This window comes from Hevea brasiliensis, chromosome 15, assembly GCF_030052815.1.
Source record: "Hevea brasiliensis isolate MT/VB/25A 57/8 chromosome 15, ASM3005281v1, whole genome shotgun sequence".
Lineage (NCBI taxonomy): Eukaryota > Viridiplantae > Streptophyta > Magnoliopsida > Malpighiales > Euphorbiaceae > Hevea > Hevea brasiliensis.
Window position 1 is genome coordinate 75,238,539 of NC_079507.1, and position 5,280 is coordinate 75,243,818.

General features: G+C 32.7%; 1 long non-coding RNA gene across 1 annotated transcript; it reads left to right on the forward strand.

Annotated features, from left to right (window-relative positions):
• Positions 1-732: 732 nt before the first annotated feature.
• On the forward strand, positions 733-2,968 carry LOC131173922 (uncharacterized). Its single transcript, XR_009144235.1, has 2 exons — positions 733-1,061; positions 2,723-2,968. It is a non-coding gene; the product is annotated as an uncharacterized LOC131173922 (long non-coding RNA).
• Positions 2,969-5,280: the final 2,312 nt, after the last annotated feature.

Consider the following 5,280-nt stretch of genomic DNA (forward strand, 5'->3'; position numbering starts at 1 on the left):
TCTAATTAATTTATATCAAATATAAATTAATTAATTAATCTCTATTAATTAATTTCTCATTAATTAAATTCATATTTAAACACTTTAAATATAAATTTAATTTATACTACACATCCAATAATCTAGATTTGGTTTCAAGTCATGCTAGGGACTTTGCAATTTAATTGCAAACCAAACATATTTAATTAATCAATTAAACTCTTTAATTAATTAATTAAATCATATTTAAATAGGTGATAACTTGTGTATGTGTGTGACTTACTAGGCTCATCACTAATTGGCAATGAGACATGATATCAACTCTTAATATCATCAGAACTCTTTCTTACCATAAATGATTTGTAACGCCCTCACCATAGGTAGTCCGTACAATTTACTGTTCCGACGACTCATATCTGTTCGGACAGTCAAAATGTCTGGAACTACACCTAAACTATAGTGAGGAGGCATAAATTAATGAAATAAATATTAAAAAAAAATATATAGGAAAAATTTTGAGAAATAAAATAAAATTTAAAGAATTTATTAATTGGTATAAAAAAAAATTAAAAATAATCCGATGGGTACCATGAAAGGCATTTTGATCATTTCACCCCTAGATGTGAATTTTGACTTAAATGTCAAATTAAAATTGGAAATAGAATAATTAACATAAATTAATTATATGAATTTGAATTTGGAAAATGGGAAGAGAAAGAAAAGAAAAGGAAAAAAAAGAAAAGAAAGGAAAATAAAAAGACTTATGGCATTTAAAGAAAAGAAAAATAAGCTTATGAAAATTTAAAACAAAATTAAGTACAATAAAAATATAAATATATAAAGCACAAGAGACAAAACCCACCTACTTTTCTTTCCATCTTCTTCCCCACTCTCCCTCTCTCTTGCCGTCTCCCTTGCTCTCTCCCTCCCCACCATTGTTATCAAGCTTAAAGCTTGATTTCCCAAGCTTTCACTCACCAAAACCCATAGACCCCTTCACAAAAAATTTAGCCCACACCATAAGGAAGCTTTAGATACCCATAAGAAGAAGAAAGATTAAAGTTTGAAGTGGGTCACAAGAGGTTAGTGCACTAATCCCTCTTCTTCTCTTTATTAAACATGAAAAGCATGTTTAGCTAAGCATAAATACCATTAAAACAAAAAGAAAATCTAGAGGAAAGAACCCTTGAATTTTTGGCAGCCATGGAACTTGAAATTTATTTCTTTTAAGTGATGAAAAATGGTTCCATGAGAATGTGTAATTAGTTTAAATGTTTGGGTGTTTGATTGTGTAGTGTTTGTGTAAATTTGAAACTTTGAAAACTAGGGTTTGTGTAAATGTTGAGGACTTTGTGTAAAATGTTGAAATTGACCTATTGGGATGAGATTGTTGCTTATAGAAGTGTATTGCATGCAAATTGAAGTAAGGAAGTTGGCGGAGATTGAGTTTTGGAAGTGTTAATTTTCTGCAGGTTGTGTTTGTTGAGGGCAGTGTACATTTTAGGCCATAAATAAAATTGTGTGACCCCAATTGGTATGAGGCCAATTGGAGGTGAAACTAGACCCAAAATAGCCCATTTTCCATGAAGAAATCATGCCCAAATTCTGTCCAAAACTTGAGCCAAATACTGCCCAAATTCGGATTTCCCTGCAACCCAACCCAGAAAATGACCAAATGAACAGTACGTGTTCATTTGGTCATAACTCTCTCTATACTGGTCCAAATTACCTAAAATTTTAACCATGGAAAGTTTAGACATAGGGCTACACTTTTCATGAGGACCACTTAACCCAGTTTTGCCTTTAACTAATTCAAATGGTTAGCACAAGTTGGGTCACTAAAACTGTCAACCCAGAAAATGTCCCAAAATACTATTCCTTTGGTATTTTGACCATAACTTGAGTTCTATAACCCCAAACTCAGTGATTCAAAAACTGAAATTCAAGTTTAAACATAGAGGAGCAATTGTTATGAAGGAATTGTGACTAAATAGACATCCCAACCTAGTCAAATTCCTAGATAAAGATAACACATCAACATGAACCTAATGAAAGGTTCATGGGAAAAATGCTATATAGGATAATTAAAATACTCATAAGGAAAATTTAATATTAAAAATGATATGAATATGTAAATTAGGACTAATGTCCTATTAATATGAAATTTATGGTATCAATGAACAGTACAAAAAAAAATAGTAATAGTGAATAGTGCTAAATTAATTAAAAATATTTAATTGCCCATAGTATACCTAGACTTATTTATTTAGTTGGATAAATTGGTATACCAATTAGGGACTACAGATAGCAGTACTGCCTACCGAGAAAATCATGAACTGACAATATATGTCTGGTATGATTGTTCTACAGGCTATATGCCTACTTTATTTCTGGCTTTACAAGCTCCGACAATGGTCTCGTGCGATACCGGCCTCGTGCACGATGACGATATCTTGGATAGACATATGGCTGTCTAACCAGTATACACCTGTACATCCAGCTTTTATAATTTGTTATAGGTTTTCTTGGGCACTAAAAAAAAAATACTAATAATTAAGACTTAAAATACAATAAGTAATCGTAAAAGATCCCAATAATGTTAATTATTTCCAAAGAGCAATAAAAATGTAAAATACCCAGAAATTATGAGTTGCATATATTATTTCAAATTATTAAATTATTGTTATTATAAATTATGCACCACTAAGCGTTATGCTTAGCGCGTTGGTTTTCCATCGCGTAGGTACTGGAGATCAGCCGCAGCAGCCGCAGCAGCAGCACCAGTAGTACACTGACAGAGCTTTGATCAGATCTGCCATTGTCCAGAGTCACCTCACCGGTCTGTTGTATTTTGGTAGGGCCCATGTATAGACTAGTATTTTGGTTCATTATGTTTAGTCATGATGTAATTACTAGTTTATGATGTATTTCATTTTGGACTTGTAATTAAACTTTGAGATTGAAATGAAAACTTGTAATTTATTATCTATGAATTTCTATATGAATGCAATAGATAATACTTCATTTTGAGATCTCATAAATAATTGTAAATGATATGATACATGAGAATATGATATGGAAATGTGTAAAATGAATATGAACATGTTAACAGGTGATTAGTGGAATCCGCCAGATGCTAATAAAATAAGGGAGGCTCTGTCCGGGTCTCCACAGAAATAAGATATATATATAAAAAAAAAAAAAATTCTACTCATAGAATACATGTTTTAAATGACATCAAAAGTTTACAATAGATATGATAAAACAAGATAGGGTGCTCCGGCACCGAATGTGGCACTTCTTGCTCGGCTATGCAGTAGATGGGTAAGGGGCGTCACATGATTTCTCTAAATCATTTTATGCACCTTATAGACCATGGTTAACACCTAGCATAGCATGCCATGGCCACCCAATTAGTAATAAGGTTTACCTTAAATGAACATATAACCATATGTTACCATGCACTAGAATCTCTCTGTTACAAAATCCCAACTCAAGCTGGAGTCATGATTTATGTCAAACTCCATTTGCTATGAATATTATGTTCTCTTTTAATTCCAGTTATTGATTAAAAGATTTTCTCATCAGAAACTCTTTTCTGTATAAATCTATCTGTCCTGGCCAGGAATTTGAAACATTAAGAACAATTAAATGAACATAGGATTTTATCTCTATTTACTTAGAGGAACAGATTCCATCTTGATCAACACCTACCTCCATATATAACTAGTAGGAGCCAACACATGCCCATATACCCATACACAGTACAAGTATGAAAGCAGTATCAAACTCAAACTACCTATATACAAGATAACTGTGCTATCTCAGGTCTAAAGATTATATGCACTGATATGATTTATGACAAAATATTAACAAGAGTAAACTCCTTGTGCTTGTCATAAGTGTCACTGGTTCGGCCTACTTATCATTTATAAGTGCCTATCATGTTTGTTATATGGCATGAGACTCACCATTCCATCTTATTTATATCTCATATAAATAACTTCGGAACAAACATGAATACAATCTTTCTGGATAAGTCATGTCCTTATTATAAAGTATCCTCGATTGTGAACCTATTTATGATACTTTGTGCTAGAAATATTGTCACTCATATTCTTAACAATTTAAGAATAATATTTCTAACAAAATACCTTTTCTATTACATATAAATATATTATGTAAACGGAAAAGTGGAAATGCCTTTTATTAATAAAATTATGTACAAGATACATACTAAATGATATGCTCTATGGCATACTACTAACAGTCTCCATAGACTTACTTTGCTCCTTTCAGGTAGGGGAAACCCTTCCTTAAATTGAAGAGTGGGTTTCTCCCTTTCCACCCCTAGATTGAGGTGTAAATGCCTCCTATTAGTTAGATGGACCTATCCAGATCTATTCGGCTCATAGCGTTTAACCAATTACACAGTAAGAAATTGGAGCTATGCCTTTGCTAACAACTAACCTTTTGGCAAGGTGGTACCTCCTTTTGATTTTGTTTGGAGTTTGGGGTTATGATTTGTGATATGCGTTTGAGTGTTTAGTGATGAGTTTGTGCAAGTTTGGCACTGTTAGTAACAACTAAATAATGGTATTCAAGGGTCTTAGTGCTGCCATTAGATGGTGGTTGATGATCCCCTTATGACTACCAAAGATTGAGAAGCCACGAACTGTGCCATGCTTTTCCTCCAAAGTCATCAAAGATAGATCAATATTTCGACCATCCGAAGGCTTCGGGACGATAACTAAGTAGTGGAGGCTTGATTTTGCGTAGCGGTGTAGGCAGCATCGGGTTGCGCAGATGCCTTCGCTATAGAGCACCATAACTCTTGCACTTTTAGTTGTGTGAGCTCTAGATTTTGTCTTTTTTCGAGCTTTAGATGGCTGGTTTGTAGATAGAATCTATCTCTTATATATGGGCCTTGGACCTTATACTAATTTTAATATCTAATGAATATTTACTTTTGAAAAAAGAAAAAAAAAAGGAGTGATACTATTTTTTTTTTCAAATTTATTTATGCTGATATTTTAAGAGTGCATACATATCCTTTACTTGTGTACTGAGACTCGGGGAAAGAGAGCATGCGAGTAGGAATGGCTCGATTTTCAGACGAAACGCACATGGGGAGGTATTTATGCATAGCTACCTTATGTTATCTTTATTCGCATATTAAAATAAAATCTTTAATTAAGTGATTATTTTTACATATTAATTAATACGTATATTTAAAATGAATAACCCTGAAATGCTCTTCAAAGAAATTAAATTCTAATTGTAAAAAAATAAGACTCTCAT